We start from the raw sequence: 22558 nt of genomic DNA on the forward strand, positions 1-22558 counted from the left end.
CAGGTTATATTCTGAAGAGGAACGTAAAGGACAATAGCAGGTTTATAATCAGTATAATACAATACATCAGCAACAATAACAAAAGAAAGCAGCACTAATTTTTCTCAGTGCAGAAAAAGCCTTCGACAACCTGCAGTGGCCATTTCTATTGGTAGCACTGAACAGAATAAATCCTGGAGAAGAGATCAAAGCCGAGTGAAAAGTACAAGCAGTCCTCGACTTACCGCCATTTGTTTAGTGACCAAAGTTATGACAGCACTGAAAAAAGTGATTTGCAACTGGTCCTCATGCTTATAACCATTGTAGCGTCCCCATGGTCATGTTATCAAAATTCATGTGCTTGGCAACAGGCATGTATTTATCATGATTGCAGCAACCCTGAGTCACCTGATCGTCATTTGTGACCTTCCCAGCCAGCTTCCAACAAGTAAAATCAAGGGGAACCATGTGATTAGCTTAATGACCATGTGATTCACTTAATAACCACAGTGATTCACTTAACGATCACCGCAAAAAATGTAAAATTGGGTGTGGTCACATGATGCCTTGCTTAATGACAAATTTGCCAGTCCCTATTGTGGTCATAAGTGGAGGACTACTTATATATACGGTGTCAACAGCAAAGATTATGACCAACAGAGCATTCTCTGCAGGTTTCCAAGTAAGCAAAGGCAAAGGATGCCCATTTCCTCCCTTTTTGTTCATCACTGTGTTAAAAATGCTGGTTTGAGGTGACAAACACACACCTGGCCTTAAAATCCGTGGAGAGGAATATAGGCTTAAATGTTATGCAGGTGATATAGTATTAACTGTAACAGAACTACAAAGTGCAGTGAGACAGTTGATGAAAATAATCCAAAACTTTGGAGAATTCTCCAGATATGAAACCAATGTTTCAAAAAGAAAAATAATTTCAAGACATTTAACATAAGAAGAAGATTTTCTGTTGAAGAAATCTGGCTGCTGCCAGATAATACACTCAGTGAAATATTTGGGTCTGCATTTGACAGGTAACATTCAAGAAATATATCAAAACACTTACAGTATGTCAAACTATGGAAAGAAATTAAAAGAGATCTTGAAAGGTGGAAAAATTTAAGGACTTCTTGGTTAGGATTAATTGCAGCTATTAAGATGAGTGCATTGCCCAGGATAAACCACATATTACAAATGGCTCCAGTTCTGATTCCTGAAAAAACTTTACAAGAATGTTAGCAAATTTATATGGCTAACTCTAGGAAAAAAAACCCTAAAGATAAATTCAAATTTTTGCAAGACTCAAAAGACAGAGGCAGCCTTGCTCTTCCAAATCTCAAACTGTATTACAGAACAAGCTGTTCTTCAGGGGTAAAACCCTGAACAGTAGCATATTACTATTGGAAGGAGCCAGCCTGGCTGTGGGCTTCATCAGTACTTATGGTACAAGGATACAGAGGAAAAAAAATTAAAAAGTCATATGATAAGACAAAGCTGAATAAAAGTATGGAACCTTACAAGAAAATTCAACAATTTCACCATTATTTATTTTATTTTATGTATTCATTTAGCACATTTTTCCACCACCCATCTCAAACACAACTCTGGGTGGCTTACAATACTTAAAACAACAATTCATATCAATTAAAAACATAAAATATAAATATACAATATAACAAAACTCTAAAAATACATAAATATTATAAAATAGATAAGTTAAAAGCTAAAACCCAAGAGGGTAAGATGTTAAAATTCCTTGGGGCCATATTACGACACCAGCCAACCCCACAATGAACTATCCCCTCTTCCTCCTGAAGCGAGGTGGCGAAACCACCTCTTAAGCCCCTTCCAGAAGGCCAGGAGTGTAGGGGCTTGCCTTATCTCTGGGAGTAGCTTATTCCAAAGGGCAGGAACTATGGCAGAGAAGGCCCTCCTCCTGGACCCTGCCAATTGACACTCTCTCATGGACAGGGTCCATAACATGCCCTTTCTGCCTGACTGGGTGGGATGGGCTGATGTAATGGGGGTGAGGCACTCCCTGAGGTAACCTAGACCCAAGCTATGTAGGGCTTTAAAGGTGATAACTAGGGCAAGGATTTCTATGCCCTAAAAATGTTAGAAATATGGAAGCATTTATGACCTTAAAACCATTTAAATATGGCCAATTAAACCAAAAACATGACTTTTAAAGCAAAAATATGACTTTACAATTTTTCTGAAATTAGCACCCAATATTTAAAAATCCTTCAGCAAAGGATCGTTACCTTGTCGTGGTGCTGGAGCTTGAGCACCTCAATGATGCCATGAGCTAAACCGTGAAGGGCCACCCAAGACGGGAAGGTCATGACAGAGAGGTCAGACTAAATGCGATCCCTGGGGAAGGTAATGGCAACCCACCTCAGTATTCTTGCCGTGAAAACTAAATGGATCAGTACAACCAGAGATATGTCGGTATACCATCGGAAGATGAGACCCCCAGGTCGGAAGATGGTCAAAATGCTACTGGGGAGGAACGGAGGATGAGCTCAACTAGCCCCAGACGTGATGACGCAGCTAGCTCAAAGCCGAAAGGACGGCTAGCGGCCGACGGTGCTGGTGGTGAACGGCGAATCCGATGTTCTAAGGATCAACACACCATCGGAACCTGGAATGTAAGATCTATGAGCCAGGGCAAATTGGATGTGGTTATTGGTGAGATGTCAAGATTAAAGATAGACATTCTGGGCATCAGTGAACTGAAATGGACTGGAATGGGCCACTTCACATCAAATGACCACCAGATCTACTACTGCGGACAAGAGGACCACAGAAGAAATGGAGTAGCCTTCATAATTAATAGTAAAGTGGCTAAAGCAGTGCTTGGATACAACCCAAAAAACGACAGAATGATCTCAATTTGAATTCAGGGCAAGCCATCTAACATCACAGTGATCCAAATATACGCCCCAACCACAAATGCTGAAGAAGCTGAAGTAGAGCAGTTCTATGAGGATCTGCAGCACCTACTGGACAACACACCTAAAAGAGATGTTATTTTCATCACAGGAGACTGGAATGCTAAGGTGGGCAGTCAAATGACACCTCGAATTACAGGTAAGTATGGCCTGGGAGAACAAAACGAAGCAGGACACAGGCTGATAGAATTTTGCCAAGACAATTCACTCTGCATAACAAACACTCTCTTCCAACAACCTAAGAGACGGCTTTATACATGGACTTCACCAGATGGACAACACCGAAATCAGATTGATTACATCCTTTGCAGCCAAAGGTGGCGGACATCTGTACAGTCGGTAAAAACAAGGCCTGGAGCTGACTGTAGTTCAGATCACGAACTTCTTCTTGCACAATTTAGGATCAGACTAAAGAGATTAGGGAAGACCCACAGATCAGCTAGATATGAGCTCACTAATATCCCTCAGGAATATGCAGTGGAGGTGAAGAATAGATTTAAGGGACTGGACTTAGTAGATAGGGTCCCGGAAGAACTCTGGACAGAGGTTGGCAGCATTGTTCAGGAGGCGGCAACAAAATACATCCCAAAGAAAGAGAAAACCAAGAAGGCAAAATGGCTGTCTGCTGAGACACTAGAAGTAGCCCAAGAAAGAAGGAAAGCAAAAGGCAACAGTGATAGGGGGAGATATGCCCAATTAAATGCAAAATTCCAGAGGTTAGCCAGAAGAGACAAGGAATTATTTTTAAACAAGCAATGCGCGGAAGTGGAAGAAGACAATAGAATAGGAAGGACAAGAGACCTCTTCCAGAAAATTAGAAACATTGGAGGTAAATTCCAGGCAAAAATGGGTATGATCAAAAACAAAGATGGCAAGGACCTAACAGAAGAAGAAGAGATCAAGAAAAGGTGGCAAGAATATACAGAAGACCTGTATAGGAAGGATAACAATATCGGGGATAGCTTTGACGGTGTGGTCGGTGAGCTAGAGCCAGACATCCTGAAGAGTGAGGTTGAGTGGGCCTTAAGAAGCATTGCTAATAACAAGGCAACAGGAGACGACGGCATCCCAGCTGAACTGTTCAAAATCTTGCAAGATGATGCTGTCAAGGTAATGCATGCTATAGTAAAGGTAAAGGTTTCCCTTGACGTAAAGTCCAGTCGTGTCCGACTCTAGGGGGCGGTGCTCATCTCCGTTTCAAAGCCTTGGAGCCGGCGTTGTCCATAGGACACTTCCGGGTCATGTGGCCAGCATGACTCACGGAACGCCGTTACCTTCCCGCCGAAGCGGTACCAATTAATCTACTCACATTTGCATGTTTTCGAACTGCTTGGTGTGCAGGAGCTGGGAAGAGCAACGGGAGCTCACCCCGCCGCGCGGTTTCGAACCGCCGACCTTCCGATCGACAGCTCAGCGGTTTAACCCGCAGCGCCACCGCGTCCCTTTTAATGCATGCTATATGCCAGCAAATTTGGAAAACACAAGAATGGCCATCAGACTGGAAAAAATCAACTTATATCCCCATACCAAAAAAGGGAAACACTAAAGAATGTTCAAACTATCAAACAGTGGCACTCATTTCACATGCCAGTAAGGTAATGCTCAAGATCCTGCAAGGTAGACTTCAGCAGTTCATGGAGCGAGAATTGCCAGATGTACAAGCTGGGTTTAGAAAAGGCAGAGGAACTAGAGACCAAATTGCCAATATCCGCTGGATAATGGAAAAAGCAGGGAGTTTCAGAAAAACATCTATTTCTGTTTTATTGACTATTCTAAAGCCTTTGACTGTGTGGACCATAACAAATTGTGGCAAGTTCTTAGTGGTATGGGGATACCAAGTCATCTTGTATGCCTTCTGAAGAATCTGTATAACGACCAAGTAGCAACAGTAAGAACAGACCACGGAACAACCGACTGGTTTAAGATTGGGAAAGGAGTACGGCAGGGCTGTATCCTCTCACCCTACCTATTCAACTTGTATGCAGAACACATCATGCGACAAGCTGGCCTTGAGGAATCCAAGGCTGGAGTTAAAATCTCTGGAAGAAACATTAACAATCTCAGATATGCAGATGATACCACCTTGATGGCTGAAAGTGAAGAGGAACTGAGGAGCCTTATGATGAAGGTGAAAGAAGAAAGTGCAAAAGCTGGTTTGCAGCTAAACCTCAAAAAAACCAAGATTATGGCAACCCGCTTGATTGATAACTGGCAAATAGAGGGAGAAAATGTAGAAGCAGTGAAAGACTTTGTATTCCTAGGTGCAAAGATTACTGCAGATGCTGACTGCAGTCAGGAAATCAGAAGACGCTTAATCCTTGGAAGAAGAGCAATGACAAATCTCGATAAAATAGTTAAGAGCAGAGACATCACACTGACAACAAAGGCCCGCATAGTTAAAGCAATGGTGTTCCCTGTAGTAACATATGGCTGCGAGAGCTGGACCATAAGGAAGGCTGAGCGAAGGAAGATCGATGCTTTTGAACTGTGGTGTTGGAGGAAAATTCTGAGAGTGCCTTGGACTGCAAGAAGATCCAACCAGTCCATCCTCCAGGAAATAAAGCCAGACTGCTCACTTGAGGGAATGATATTAAAGGCAAAACTGAAATACTTTGGCCACATCATGAGAAGACAGGACACCCTGGAGAAGATGCTGATGCTAGGGAGAGTGGAAGGCAAAAGGAAGAGGGGCCGACCAAGGGCAAGATGGATGGATGATATTCTAGAGGTGACGGACTCGTCCCTGGGGGAGCTGGGGGTGTTGACGACCGACAGGAAGCTCTGGCGTGGGCTGGTCCATGAAGTCACGAAGAGTCGGAAGCGACTAAACGAATAAACAACAATTTAAAAATCTGTGCTTACACACACACACACACACAAATTAAAAGGTTTATTCTTCTTCAGTTCCAGAGTAAAATGGTCATCCCTGTATGTATTTTTAATGTATTTTAACGTATTTCAATGTGTCTTTTTTAAAAAAAAATTGTAATTCTGGTCTGTGACCATATTAAAGATTGATTGATGGTCATCCCTGGATTAGTTTTCATTAACAGCAGAATTGCATTGGATGACCACGTGTATCTTGAGGTTATCAAACTCAAAACTCCTTCTGTTGTCCACCAGTATGTTCCTGTATCTGGAGAAACTCCATTTGACATCCCAAGAGGTTATAGGAACAAATTTGAAAAAAGCAAACTCATCTGGAGAAAAATCTGGCTTGAAGTCTTTATCACTAATTTTTTCAGCCACTTTCCCCCTTGCTTGCTTTAAATCACTCTGTTTGTTTTACAATGTTCAGTGCATCATTAAGTTCCATTCCTACAGTTTCATGGTGGGTGATTGCTCTTGATAATCCACTGAAGTTAGATCCTATATAAGCTAAGTTTCCAGCCAAGGTTTCAGAAAAAGAAACTTGCACAATCTTGATGGAGGAAGATTCACAATGAATTCTTTAACTATCCACTGCAAGGAAGCATAATTTGTGAAATAATACACAGCCTCATCCAGCCAAGTCCCCCAATGTGTCACAACAGGTTGTAGGACAGTACAAGTAGGAGCAATTTCTTTGAACTTTTGTACTCAAAGTGGAGCTTTAATGAACATTTCTTTCCCATTTGAAATTATCTTATCTACATCAGGATAGTTGCTTCAAATCTCTTCGGCCACTCTATGTAAACCATGTGCAAGGCATGTGATATGGATCATTTTTGGATAAAGAAGTTTAAGTCCCTTGGCTGCTTTAGTCATGTATGGAGTGGCATCTGTTACACCATCTGGCCAGAGTAGTTTCATAGAATCATCAAAGAGCATAGCAATAGTGGAATTGTTTACCTTTTGTAGAGTTTCACATGTTAGAAGAAATATTTCACCAGGCTTGTCACATTTCAGAGTGCCAATAATAACACTGGCTACATATCTTCCATTTACATCACTTGCTTCATCTATTGAAACCCATATCTAATTGTTGTCAACAGCAAATCTTATCTTTTCTAACACATCTTCATAGCAGGCAGAAATGTAATTTTTCCTTACAGTTGATTCATTTGGAACTGGGTGACTGGTGTACTTCTCCAAAAAATGCCTGAAGCTACCACTACCTAATATTTGAAGTAACCATCATTGTACAGAGATCCTTACAAAATCCTGACTGGGTATTTGATGAAACTGCAGTTGAAGAAGAAGCTCTCTCAAAAAGGAGATGTTGCCTGTTCTCAGTGAAGGTAAATCTTGCTAAACAAGTCTTGTGTTTTGTGGTGTCACGATGTTGTTGAATATTAAAATGCTTTTGGGCCAATACCTTAACTTCACACAATTTACAAACAAAATATCACCATCACTATTGAAAATCTGCTCCCCAAATTCTTGAATAAGATGCTGTAATTTCACACTCACTGAACATCTACTTTTAGGCATGTTGAAATCGGATTGCAGCTCTCATGTGACTCCACCATCTTGAACACCCACACACCTGAGTTGGGGAGCAAATGAGAAAAAGAAAAAAATAGGCAAATTCTCTTTTTTTTCCCCCAGGCCTGGTCGGGGGAGAAGCCTCTGCCTGCTGAAGTCATTTTTAAAAAGGTTGCTCTCCCTTTCTTAGACACACACACACACACAGACACACACACACACACACACACACAGCCCTGAGTTGGGGAGCAAATAAGAAAAAGAAAAAACAGGCAAATTCTCACCTTTTTTTCAGGCCTGGTCATGGGAGAAGCCTTATCCCTTTCCCTCCCTCCCTCACATACACCTCTGAGTTGGGGAGCAAATAAGAAAAAGAAAACAAAACAGGCAAATCCTCACCTTTTTTTTCAGGTCTGGTCAGGGGAGAAGCCTTTGTTTCCACCTCTCTCTCTCTCTTTCTCTCTCTCTCTCTCTCTCAAACACACACACACCCTGAGTTGGGGAGCAAATAAGAAAAAGAAAAAAAAACAGGCAAATTCTCACTTTCTTTGCTGGGTTAAACTTGCTGGTGTAATGGTTGCTTATTCTGACAAACTCAGTCTCACAAGCAGGTGCTTAAGGATAACTGATTTATTGAAAGAATAGTATGCAAATACAAAGAAAGCTGAGAATGAGCAAAAGCGCGCCAAATACAAACTAAAAACCCTCACTTCAAACCCAGTTCCGCCCTCGCTCACGCTTAGCAACCACCCCCTCCCAGGTGTTAGCAACCGTTGCCCACATCGGCCTGAGAAAGTAACCTTGAACACATTCCATAACCCAAACATACATTCCACAGTTACAGCAAGGAGATTACAGCCTGGCACGGCTGGAAATCTCCACCCAGCAAACACGGATCAGGAAAGTGACATGCAAAACCTTACGATGTATTCAGAACATTGGAACGATGAACATGACAGCTGGCTTATCAGGAGGGTTGCCAATGACCAAAATATGACCATAATATGACCAAAATAGGATATTTGTTACAAAATTAAGCAGAAATATAACACCATTACAAAGTCAAAATATGACTTTTCAGGCAAAATAAAAGCAATTATCTCCAGATTACTCTAAAACATGTTTTAACTTACTTTAAATTCAAATAAAGGTTCCAAAAAAAATGACATGTCATAGAATCCTCACCCTAATGATAACCAACACCTTGAATTGGACCTGGAAGCAAACTGGTACCCAATGCAGCTCGCGGAGCAAAGGTGTTACATGTGCCTCCTTTGGGGCTCCCAAAAGTGTTCACGTGGCCACATTCTGGACCAGCTGTAGCTTCCAGATACTCTTCAAGGGTAGCCCCATGTAGAGTGCATTGCAATAGTCTATACGAGAGATGACCAGGGCATAAGAGACTGACTGGAGAGACTCCTGATCCAGGAAAGGGCATAACTGGTGCATAACACAAAGTTGGGCAAAGGCTCCCCTGGCCATGGCTGCCACCTGCTCTTTGAGCAGGAGCCATGAGTCCAGGAGAACCCCAGGTTACACACCGGGTCTGTCTGGAGCAGTGTGACCCCATCCAGAACCAAAGTTGGTAAATTCCTGGATACTGAGGAGCCCCCAACCCACAGCCACTCCACCTTACCAGGGTTCAGCTGAAACCTGTTGTTCCCTATCCAGACCCCCACAGCCTCCAGGCACCGAGAGAGGGTGGCCAGAATGTCACATGTTGCCCAGGATGGAGATGTATAGTTGAATATCATCAGCATATTGATGATACCTCACCCCATGGCAACAGATGATCTCACCCAGCGATTTCATGTAGATGTTAAAAAGGAGCAGAGAGAGCACCGAACCCTGTGGCATGCTACAAAGGAGGCACTGCAGGCCAGATCTCTCACTCCCAATTACCACCAATTGGGACCAGCCCTGGAGGTAAACCAGAGTAGAACCACACCACCTACTCCCAACTCCCTGAGCCAGACCAAAAGGATACCATAGTCGATGGTATCAAAAGCCACTGAGAGATCAAGGAGAGCCAGGATGGATGCACTGCCCACATCCCACTCCCACCAGACATCACCCAAAAGAACAACCAAAGCTGTTTCCATCCCATATCCAGGCCTGAAACCTGAATGAAAAAGGTCTAGATAATCTATTTCATCCAGGACCCTCTAGAGCTGCAATGCCACCACTTTCTCAACCACCTTCCCTGAAAAGGGGAGGTGGGAGACAGGATGAAAATTGTCCAGCACAGTGGGATTCAGTGATGGTTTCTTGAGGAGGGGTGCACCAATGCCTCTTTAAAAGCAGCCAGGAACACTCCCTCCTCCAAAGTTGAATTCACCATCACTTGGACCCACCCATACATCACCTCCCAAGCTGCCTTCACCAGCCAGGAGGGACAAGGATCTACTTGGCAAGTGGTGGCATCTACAGTCCGAAGAACCCTGTCCACTTCCTTGGGCCTAACAGGATCAATATAACAGGGTAAGTACACTCCCCAGGCATCTCCTCAGACTCTGCCTCATGCTTGGAATCTAACTTGGAACAGATCAAAGTGATTTTATCCTCCAGATGCCCAGAAAACTCCTCTGCATGGCCCTGTAGGTGGGTCACTGGGCCCACCTTCCCCAAAAGAGATCGTGTGATTTTAAACAGGGCTGTCAGGTAGTATTTTGAGGATTCAATAAGAGCAGAGAAATGTTGACGTTTCACTACTTATCACCACAAGGTAGATCTTAACAGCAGCTCTAGCTCACGTTCGGTCATGTTCAGTCTTTGTCTTCCTCCAGTGGCAGTCTAGAGGTCTCTTGGTCCTCTTCAGGACCCTCAGCTCCTCCATAAACCACAGGGAGTGTCAGGTTCGATGGGATAAGAGAGGTCACACAGACGTGATCCTGTCCATGGCCCTGGCTGCCTCCCTATTCCAGGCAGAAGCCAAGGCCTCTGCTGGACGGTGCAGCAGATCCTCGGATATAACCCCCAGCTCCCTCTGAAACCCTGCCAGGTCCATCAGTCTCCATGGGCAGACCAGTCGAATGGGTCCTGCTTCCCTGCAGAGAGGGTTGGCATAAGGGCCACCAGGGCATGATCTGACCATGACAAAGGGGACAGATGTAACTCTCCCCTCAGATCACATTGCCACTGCTCTGGCAAGACAACCAAGTCCGGTGTGAGGCCACTGTCTCAAGTCAGGTCCCAAATAATCTGGGACAGGCCCATGGCCGCCATGGTGGCCATGAACTCCCGAGCCACCTCTGCGGCCTGCCCCAAGGATCACAGGTTGAAGTCTCCCAGACCCATAAGCCTGGGGAACTCACCACGAACCCCAAGATGGCCTCCAGCAGCCCAGGCAGGGAGTTTGCTATGCAGCAGAGAGGCTGGTACAGTAGCAACACTCCCAACTTTTCTTAGAATCCCAACTTGAAGAATAGGGTCTCACAACCAGCCACTTGTGGAGCAGCACCCCTGAAAGCCACCAGAGACTCCTGGATGACAACAGCCACCCTCCTCCCCTGCCCTGGGATCTCGGCTGGTGCCATACTATAAACCTGGCTGGGCACATTTCCAAAAGGTGCATCCCCCCTTCAGGGTGCAGCCAGGTCTGCCCCCTACTCTATGATCAGATCACATATGAGGGGGGCCTTGTTATTAACTGACCTGATGTTAAGAAGTGACAACTGAAAGCCAGGCCCTCCATGGATCTGCTGTCCAGGGCTGAGGTGTGAATACAGAGGGCTGGAACATGCCATTGGTACCAAACACTGGGGGTGTCTTCCCCTAAGATGGCCCACCCTCTGACTCCCACCTTACCTCCATCCCATCACCACCTGAATGGAACATCCCACCCCAAAACCCCCAGAGTTCCCAATTTTTATCTTGTCCCAATCCCGGCCCTCTGACTTCCCTGCTTAGGGGTCTCTCCATCCAATCACAACACAAACAGACAGCACACAATCACAGGGCTGTGGTGAGCTCCCTGGCACTCCAGCTCTCACTCTCAGCTCTGTGGGAACTCAACCACCACCCCCACATCCACCATGCCCCCCTCACTGGCCTCTCTCACTAGCCGGCATGGGCCACACCTACTTCTTCTCCACCCTGACTTTCACTCAGGGACAGAGGATTCTCACAAAGTTGCCTCATCCACTCTCAGGCTCCCCCCCTGTCTCTCACACCCGGGAGGGAGTCCTACCCTTCCTCACACTGAAGGGACCCCAATATGGCAGTCCTTGTTTCCACAGACTGGGGGGGGAGGTTCACAGAAGACTTATAGACCACCCGCCGGGTACACTGAGTCATCAAAGGGACCACTGCACTGCTCGGTTGTCACCCTGCACCTCTACTGTTCCAGGGGGGTCTGTCTGGGCCTACAGAACCACTCTCCAGAGGACTCAATGCTGGATTCACCAGGCCACCAAGCTGCCTCACTATGCCTCCTGGATTTGCAGTACCTGTAGGGTCCCACACTGTTCTTTTCTTATTCTGGGGACTCCAAAACAAGTCTCGAGTCTCTCCAGAGTTCTTCACAGTGCCCCGCTCTGCTGTTCCACCACTCCACCCCTCTGGGTGGCTTTGTGGGGGACCAACTCAGCTCTCTAAGCCACCCCAGGGGGTCTTCACAGCTGTTCTGCTGCCACTCCATTCTGGGAGCTTCCCAGTCTCCCCACCACCATCTGCGCTGCCCAGCCACTGTGCTGTGGCTCCACTACTCCACCATTCCAGGGGGTTCTGCAATGCTCCACCCAGGCTTGCTAAGCTGTTCTCCACTCCAGGATTCAAGTCGCCATCTTGAATTCTTAAATGGGTACCACTAGCCCCTCCTTTAATTGCTTTTCATGTTGGAGATAGCTATAGTAATAAAAGCGCAGTTACATATGCAGATATGGTCACTCAGGTCCCATAAACAGACTCAAGAAATAGCAAGAACTACTTGGCAAAGGCCGATAGATACTGTGGTTGATGGACCTACAAATTGCTGGAAGAATAAAAACTGGTTTCAAACATGAGAGCGAGTTCCTAAGAAAATGACAGAAAAATTGGTGATTTATGGATTTGCTGATTAAAAAGGGTATGGGAAAAAGAGAATCATGCTATAACTTTAAAGAGGGAGGAGAGATAAAGAATTTGTTTGTAACTGCTGTAAAGAAGATCAGAAGTCACTTCTTTTCTTTTCTACCTGCACTGTCTTGTCCACTTCTTCTTTTATCTCTTACCTTTCTTTCTTAATTTCACTCTATGTAATTTCATATTTATCTTTTACTTATGTGAAAATCTTTAGTAAAAATTATAAAAAGAAAAAAGAAAATTGCAGAATTTGAAATGCTCATACTGAACCAAGACCACCTACTAAGGCATGTATGTAGACTGAACTAATAAAAAACTGCATGATAAAATGGGTGCAAAACTTTAAGGAAACAGTCACAGCACAACAATGGGAAGAATTATGGAACAAATCTATAAAATTTACCCCAAGGTATAACGTAAGAGAAAACTTGTATAAAATGTATACACATTCCTGGACCGAGATGCCTTCCGAATAGTCACTCATGCCCTTGTCATCTCCCATATAGACTATTGCAATGCACTCTACATGAGGCTACCCTTGAAGAGTATTCAGAAGCTTCAGCTGGTCCAGAATGTGGCTGCGCAGACAGTTAGCAGTGCTGTAAAATCAGCCCATGTGACACCACTGTTACGCAAGCTGCATTGGGTACCAGTTTGCTTCCAGGTCCAATTGGTGAGGAAACCCCCCAAAATCCCAGTGCTGAATGGCTTAGACAGGATGAGTGGGCTAGAGCCACCATTATCCTGGGAGTTGAGGACAATCAGCTACTGCACGTGCGAGGCATGCAGTCTGCAAAGCAACTTTGGGATGCTTTGAGAGACTTGTATGTGAAGGCAACAGCAGGGAGTAAAGTTACCCTGACAAAAAAGCTGTGCAAAGCCTACCTAGCAGAAGGAGACAGCCTTCCTGAGCACCTGCATCATATTCAGCAGCTGTTTGTTGAGTTGCAGGAGAGAGGTATGGAATTTACACCTCTCACAAAATCCTATATCCTCCCGTCCTTATTGAATGAAATGTAAGACACCCTGATTTGTACCCTGGAGGCTATGCCTGAGGCAAACCTCGCCCCATCATATGTAACACAGTGCCTACTCACTGAATGGGAGAAGAGAGAGGAAAGAACCCCCCCCCCATCTCTTCTGGAAAGCTACAGCACCAGAAAGCAAGGGAAAGGAAGGAGAACAAAGCTGAGGCAACAGCGCTAGCCAGCCAGTGATGCTTCACTTGTGGTTCGGCTGGACATTTGCAGAAAGACTGTGCCTTGAGACCCAAGAGTAGAAAGACAGAGAAGAAGAACACAAGGGCAACACAGAAGAAGGCTCTTCAGACAACCCAAATTGCACAGGTTGCTGAGAAGGGTAATTCTGATGTATGGGTGTTAGATTCTGGGGCCAATTGTCATTTATGTAATTGTAAAAGCTCTTTTGTGTCACTGTCTAAAACTGAAAGACAAAGTGTATCTTTGGCTGATGGGTCTGTGACCAAAATTATGGGACAAGGTGACTTGCATTTATCCTGCTTGGGAGAAACTGTAAAAGGTGTGTTCTATGTGCCAAATTTACAGTCAATTTTAAAACAGTTTTATCTGTGGCACAATTAGCTGCAATAGGGTATATCATAACATTTAAGAAAAATGGTTGTGAAATACATAAAAATTGTAAATTGTGTGCTACTGGTATGTTAAAAGACTCCTTGTACATTGTGCAAAATGCAAGGAAGCCAAGCTGCAAGGTTGCAGTTGGCAACACACCATATCATGACCAATGTGTACACCTGATGTATAGGAGATTTGGTCATGCTAATTTCAGGTATATAGCACAAATGCCACAGCTGTGTGCTGACCTAAAGATAAAATCCTGTGACAAATACTTAGACTGTGTAGTTTGCAAAGAATGCAAAACACTAAAAGCTCCTGTGAGTAAGCACAGTGACAGAGTTACAACTAGACCTTTGGAAATTGTACACTCTGACATTATTGGTCCTTTTGCTCCAAGTTTTGGACAAGCAAGGTATGCAATGATCATCATTGATGATTTCTCAAGATACACATTTATCTATATCCTAAAACATAAAGATGAGGCATTTGAGAAATTAAATGGTTTTGTGACATGGGCAAATGGAAAATTCCCTAGGCCTGTATCTGCACTCCAATGTGATAGAGGAGAGTACCTTTCTCACAAATTTAAAAGGTTCCTAGCAGAAAAGGGGATAGAACAAATTATTTCAAACCCTTACACCCCTCAGCAAAATGGTGTTGCTGAAAGAAAGGGCAGAACACTGCAAGAATCAATGGAATGCATGCTTAAAGATTCACATTTATTGTTTAAGTATTGGGGAGAGGCAATATCTACTGCCTGTTATGTACAAAACAGATTGTATAACTCTGTGATTCAGGACACTCCATTCCATTTGTTTTATGGTGTGAAACCAAAGGTAAACCATCTTAGAGTGTTTGGGAGCACTGCATGGGTTCATATTCCAAAACAACAGGGAAGGAAAGGAAGCCCCACAACAAAGAAAGACATCTTTGTTGGCTATGAACAAAGCCAAAGGAGCTACAGGTTCATTGTGGGAGAGACATTAATAATTAGCAAAAGCACTTCTTTTGCTGAGCAAAACTGGGGGAGATTAAAATCTAGCTCTCCAGTTGATCTAACAACAACAAGAGAACAGCAAGGACTTGCTGATGGTGATATTTTGCCTGATGAGGACATTAAATCAGAAAAGCAAACTGAAGATCTGTCTGATGAGACAGATGCTTCTCAGGAAAGTGATAGGAGTCAAAATTTAAGCCCTGTATTACTTCACAGATCTCAGAGGAGTAATAAAGGTGTTCCTCCATCATGTTTTTCAGGCTGAAACAGTAAAGGCTTTTCACATCTTTACTGAACCTGAGTCCTGAGAACAAGTGAATGCTTTATCACCCAAGATTGCACAGAATTGGCATTCTGCCATGCAACAGGAATTAGCATCCTTGAAAGAAAATAAAACATGGAAACTGGTAAATCTACCTCCCAATGAACGCTGTCTAGGTGGGTTTTCAAACTGAAAGGGGATGCTGATGGAAAAATCCAAAAATATAAAGCAAGGTTGGTTGTAAAAGGATTCACTCAAAGGAAAGATTTAGACTTTGACAAGACTTTTGCAACAGTTACTAAAGGTGAATCTATTAGATTACTGTTAAAAATTGTTGCACTCAAAGGAATGTCAGTTCACCACTATGACATTCAAACTGCATTTCTCTATGGTGATTTAGACCACAAATTATACATGCAGCAACCCCCTGGCTATGAAAAAGGGGAGAATCTGGTCTGTGAACTGTGGAAATCAATCTATTGATTAAAACAGGCTGCTAGATCCTGGAACCAAAAATTAGATGAAAAACTGCAGAATTTTGTTTTTGAAAAAGGAAAAGCAGATCCATGTGTATATATGAAGAAGGACAAACAAGGCTGTATGTATCTGTGCATTTATGTTGATGATTTGCTGCTGTTCACATCAACAGAAAAACAAAGGCTTGATTTTGAAGCCTGCATGAAAAGCCATTTCACATTAAAAAGCCTTGGAACAGTAACAAATTACCTAGGCTTGGAAATACACAGGGAGAAGGATGGTAGCTTTCTGTTAAGCCAACATAGTAAAATTCAGAAGCTCCTAGAAGATTTTAACATGCAAGACTGTAAATGAGTCTCTACTCCCATGATACCAGATTTTCAGAAAGGAATAGGAGAAACTCAATTAACTCAGGCAGAGAAATATAGATCTGCAATTGGAAGTTTACTGTACATTGCAAATCACTCTTGCCCAGATATCTCAAATTCTGTGGCCATTTTAAGTAGACAGGTAGAGAAGCCCACATCTACTGGAAAAGCAGCATTGAAGAGGCTAATGAGGTATTTACAATGAATAAAGAATTATTGCCTGAAGCTAAATGCCTGTGGAACAGAGAAATTGCAGGCTTTTGCCGATTCTGACTGGGGAGCTGATGTCAGTGACAGGAAATCCACTTCTGGGATTTTAATTCAATTTGCTGGGTCAAGCCGAGTCTGGCATTCCAGAAAGCAAACCCTTGTTGCTCTTTCTACTGCAGAAGCAGAGTTTTATTCCCTAGCACAAACCTGTAATGAGATTGTGTGGTTTAAACAGTTGTTAAAAGACATAGATTGGAAAAAATCAACTTATATCCCCATACCAAAAAAGGGGAACACTAAAGAATGTTCAAACTATCGAACAGTGGCACTCATTTCACAGGCCAGTAAGGTAATGCTCAAGATCCTGCAAGGTAGACTTCAGCAATTCATGGAGCAAGAATTGCCAGATGTACAAGCTGGGTTTAGAAAAGGCAGAGGAACGAGGGACCAAATTGCCAATATCCGCTGGATAATGGAAAAAGCCAGGGAGTTTCAGAAAAACATCTATTTCTGCTTTATTGACTATTCTAAAGCCTTTGACTGTGTGGACCATAACAAATTGTGGCAAGTTCTTAGTGGTATGGGGATACCAAGTCATCTTGTATGCCTCCTGAAGAATCTGTATAACGACCAAGTAGCAACAGTAAGAACAGACCACGGAACAACGGACTGGTTTAAGATTGGGAAAGGAGTATGGCAGGGCTGTATACTCTCACCCTACCTATTCAACTTGTACACAGAACACATCATGCGACAAGCTGGGCTTGAGGAATCCAAGGCTGGAGTTAAAATCTCTGGAAGAAACATTAACAATCTCAGATATGCAGATGACACCACTTTGATGGCTGAAAGTGAAGAGGATGAGGAGCCTTATGATGAAGGTGAAAGAAGAAAGTGCCAAAGCTGCCTTGCAGCTAAACCTCAAAAAAACCAAGATTATGGCAACCAGCTTGATTGATAACTGGCAAATAGAGGGAGAAAATGTAGAAGCAGTGAAAGACTTTGTATTTCTAGGTGCGAAGATTGCTGCAGTTGCTGACTGCAGTCAGGAAATCAGAAGACGCTTCATCCTTGGGAGAAGAGCAATGACAAATCTTGATAAAATAGTTAAGAGCAGAGACATCACACTGACAACAAAGGTCCACATAGTTAAAGCAATGGTGTTCCCCATAGTAACATATGGCTGCGAGAGCTGGACCATAAGGAAGGCTGAGAGAAGGAAGGTAGATGCTTTGGAGCTGTGGTGCTGGAGGAAAATTCTGAGAGTGCCTTGGACTGCAAGAAGATCCAACCAGTCCATACTCCAGGAAATAAAGCCAGACTGCTCACTTGAGGGAATGATATTAAAGGCAAAACTGAAACACTTTGGCCACATAATGAGAAGACAGGACACCCTGGAGAAGATGCTGATGCTAGGGAGAGTGGAAGGCAAAAGGAAGAGGGGTCGACCAAGGGCAAGGTGGATGGATGATATTCTAGAGGTGACGGACCCGTCCCTGGGGGAGCTGGGGTTGTTGACGACCAACAGGAAGCTCTGGCATGGGCTGGTCCATGAAGTCACGAAGGGTCAAAGCGACTGAATGAATAAACAACAAACAGAAGACATAGGCATGGAAGTGAACCAGCCTATAACTGGTTATGAGGATAATCAAGCTTGCATTGCAATGGCAAAATCTGAAGCTTGTATGAATAGGACAAAACATATAGATATCAGATATCACTATATCAAAGACATGATAGCCAAAGGGGAAATAATGTTAAAATATTGTGAATCAAAAGATATGATGGCTGACATGTTAACCAAGCCTCTTGCTGCACCAAGACATATACAGATTTGACAACGAAAGTTGGTTTGTGTCTTACTCCTTAGCAAAACAAAGGGGAGTGTTGGTATTCCTTTGTTTTTGCAAGGACCAAGCCATTAAGGCTACTATGGTAACAGATCACTCTGGCAGGGTGAACAGGTCAAACTTACATATCCTTAGTTTTGGGTGTAAAAAGGCGTGACCATTTAAGGTAAAGCTCCTGATTTGCCTAGAGGGCAGCTTGCCTGGGCTTGTTAGTTTCAGTTTCCTTTCTACACAGCCTTCTTCCCAGTCCCCTCTGAACACATGTGAATGAACAAGCTTGTAAATATGTTTTTGTGCTTTCTGTAAATACATTCATTTTTATAGAAATGCCTGGTGTGTGTTTTTTCTGATCTCTTGGGCCAAACACTTTCCAGAACTCTGCCACAATCATATCTGGTGTATATCACCAAGACCTAGCTGGGCATGGAAGGAGGTGTTGCCCTCTCAGAAATGTACCATCAGCCAAGACTCAGGGCAGGGCTGGAAGAGGAGCAATGGTCATCCAAGACACTATGGTGACATCAAGCAGTTCCACAGGGGACTGGATGTGAGACCCTGTTTGTTAAGTTGGGCTCTAGGATCAGGTGGGACTGTTGCAACCTGTCTGCTGCATAGCATCCTCCCTGCCCAAGCTCATTGACTCAGTGTCTGGGAGCATCCCAGCAATTCATGGCCACCAGGGCATCCATGGACCTGACCCAGATTACTGAGGGGCCAACACATAATCATGGTCATACTTTGGATTAGCATGTGTCATGAGCACCGTTGAGCTGATTGTGACTCTCAGAAAGCTGAGAGTCACAAAACCCAACCTCGCCAAGCCCCATCGGACAGAGACGAGCTGCAGGAGGAACCAGACGGCGAGAGGCAGAAACGGGAGCAATGATGGAGCTGACAAACTGCACCCAAGATGGACGAGACAGTCAGCAGGTGGCGGAGGTGACCCGATGGTGGCCGGGGACAACATACCCCACCGGAGCCACAGAAACCCTCCTCGCCCACCCAACTCTCCAGTCTCGGACCCAGCAAGAGGCAGAGGCGACCCCACAATGGCTGGAGACAACGCACTCCACCAGAGCCACGGGCACCCTCCCGGCCCACACCGCACCCCAGTCCCAGTCCTGGAGCTTCAGCCCAGCCGCAAGAAGCGCAGCAGAGGACGAAGTTGTGGACCAATCACTCCGTTACTGGGCTGACGGGGTAGAACACCGGATAGAGCCACCCTACCCAAATTGGGAGCTCACCTACCCCAAAACACCGACCGGACCATTCCCAACAACATCGCGACCAGCTGACAGGGACACGCAAGCCAGGCTCACAGCCATGGAAGCTCAACTACGGGACCTAGGAGCCATGTTACAGTCCCTGATAACCAACAGACCCTACAAGACGATGCCGACGCAGGTACCCACCCCAAACCAGACCCCGAATGGGAGAGGGCACGCCCGCATGCAAGTCGCAGCGGCAAGTGCTTCCACGATGGCAGAGCCCATGTACCAAAGCACGGGGAGGGGCGACCCACAGCACGCGAGGTTCCCAAGGGACTTTTCAGTTACCTTCGACGGGAACCCCACGAAGCTGTCCTTCTTTGTCACCAACACCAGAGAATACATGGCCCGCCACGGACACTACTTTGATTCCAAAGCTGAAAAAATCTCGGTGGTAGCCATCAAATTGCAAGACAGGGCGGCGGACTGGTACATCCAACTATATGAGTCCAAGTCCCCAGCCCTATCAAACTTCCATACTTTCCTCGCCAACTTGAAACACTATTTCGAAGACCCAATGGCGAAGGAGAGGGCGAAGTGCGCATTGCAAGCACTGAGACAGGGCAAAAGAACTGTAGCCGATTACGCCCTGGAATTCAAAGCCCTCATGGGCAAAATCACCGAGTGGTCAGAGGCCACCCTCACTGAAATGTTCAAAACGGGACTCAACCGAGAAGTGCTCCAATGGGCACTTTACCGGGATGACCCAACCTCACTTCATGAATGTATCTGCCTCGCCGGCAAAGTGGAACACGCACACCGCATGTTCCTGCTGTCAACCGGAGACGACAAATCCCCGTCCTACCCAAGAGGACCCCCCACACATATGGGTCCAACCGGGCACGCAGACCAACAGTGGGAAAATGGGGCACAAAGTGGCAGACTGCTTGGCAAACAGAGCACTGGACCGCACACCCTGACCCGCACCGAAAATGCCGCTCAAACCAGCGAACCCACCCCCCCGGTGACTGACAGGAGCTTTAGCAGCCCCAGATGAGGATGCGGATGCCTACCTTGCAGGAGACAACAGCGACACACTGGGACATCCAGCGGGAAATGCTCCCCACCTGCCCTAAAGCGCGCTGCGGGACAGGTGGTGAAAAGGGGGCGCAACACACACAAGGAGAGTGACGAAAGTTCTGTAATAACAGCAAAGATCAGGCTCAGCTACGGCCCCAGAGCCACCATAGCCATGGCGTTAGTGGACTCTGGGTGCTCCAAAAACCTGATTCACCCCGACATCGTCGCGAAGCTCAATCTGCCATGCCTCCCCCTCCCCAAACCACTGGCGTTCCACCAACTGGACAGCTCAACAGTGGGGGGGAAACCAGCCACACAACAGACCGGGACAGTCACCCTCACAATGGGCACCCACATAGAACAAATAACCTTTGTGGTGACCCAAATAGGGAAACCCATCATAGTGCTGGGCATCCCGTGGTTAGCAAACAACAACCCCCGTGTAGACTGGAGGATGTGTACCATCCAATTCAGCGATGGCACATACCAAGCCCCAGCACGAGACACGATACCCACTCCAACAGTGGGGAGGGCTGAGGGGGTCGCCCAAGACACCGATCCAAACCCAGAAGGACTACCAGATCAATACGCCAACTTCGCAGACGTCTTCGGAGAAGAGGAGGCGGACCAGCTACCCCCCCCACCGCAAGATGGACTGCACAATCGAGCTACTCCCAGACGTCCCCTTACCCAAACCAAAGATATACTCCATGACCCAAAAGGAGCTGGCAACCCCCCGAGAGTTTATCGACAAAAACCTGGCCAGGGGTTTTATAGAGCCAGCGAATTCGCCCGTCAGAGCGCCCGTCCTTTTCCGAGAAAAAAAGGACGGCACCTTATGGCTCTGTACCGATTACCGGGGACTCAATGCCGCATCCTCCTCCAATAAATACCCACTGCCCCTCGTAAAGGACATGCTCGCCCACCTGTCAACGGGCTGTGTGTTCTCCAAACTCGACCTCCGCGAGGCATACTATAGGATCCGAATCAAGGCGGGGGACGAGTGGAAAACAGCCTTCAACTGTCCCCTCGGCGCCTTTCAATACAAGGTACTGCCATTCGGGTTAGCGGGGGCCCCAGGGGTGTTCATGCAACTCATCAACGAGGTGCTACATGAACACCTATTTAAAGGGGTACTAGTGTACATAGACGATGTCCTCATTTAAACGAGGACACAGGAAGAACACGAACGGCTGGTCAGACAAGTACTGGACAAATTAAGGGGGGCTAAACTCTATGCCAAACTGTCCAAGTGCGAGTTACACAAATCGCGCTTGGACTACCTAGGGTACCAAATCTCCAGCAAAGGCGTGGAAATGGACCCCGCGAAAGTCCAGGCAGTTTTGAATTGGGAACGCCCACGCAATAGGTGCCAACTTCAAAGCTTCCTGGGATTCGCAAATTTCTACAGGTCCTTTGCCAGGGGGTTCGCGGAGATAGCCCTCCCCCTAACAGATCTACTCAAAACCAAAGGAGTTGGGGAAACACGCAGAGTCAAGAACCCGGGGGCCGTGCTTAATTGGACCCCCGCATGTCAAGCAGCATTTGACAAGCTGAAAGCACTGTTCACAACGGAGCCAATCCTTGCACACCTGGACCCAGAACGGCCGTTCATAGTTCAAGCTGATGCGTCTGACTTCTCCCTGGGTGCCATACTGCTTCAAAAGGACCCTGCGGGAATCCTCAAGCCATGCGCCTACCTGTCAAAAAAATTCTCGGAGACGGAGAGGCGCTGGCACGTATGGGAGAAGGAGGCATTCGCGGTGAAAACGGTGCTGGAGACGTGGCGGCACCTACTTGAAAGGACCTCCCAACCGTTTGAGGTCTGGACAGACCACCAGAACCTCGAGGCCCTCCAGATGCCCAGACGCCTCAGCCCTAAGCAGGTCAGATGGGCTCAGTTCTTCAGCCGGTTTAACTTCCAGCTGAAGTTCATACCAGGCAAGAAGAACTTCCTGGCAGACGCCCTCTCCCGACTGCCCCAAGATGAGGAGACCATCCCAGATATGGTAGGGACCATACTATCCGCCTCCCAGCTGGGGATGGCAGCGGCCACTCGGAGCAGCGCACGGAGACAGCCCACCCCCACGACACAAATGACAGCAAGCCA

Source organism: Candoia aspera, chromosome 10, assembly GCF_035149785.1.
Source record: "Candoia aspera isolate rCanAsp1 chromosome 10, rCanAsp1.hap2, whole genome shotgun sequence".
NCBI classification, from domain to species: domain Eukaryota; kingdom Metazoa; phylum Chordata; class Lepidosauria; order Squamata; family Boidae; genus Candoia; species Candoia aspera.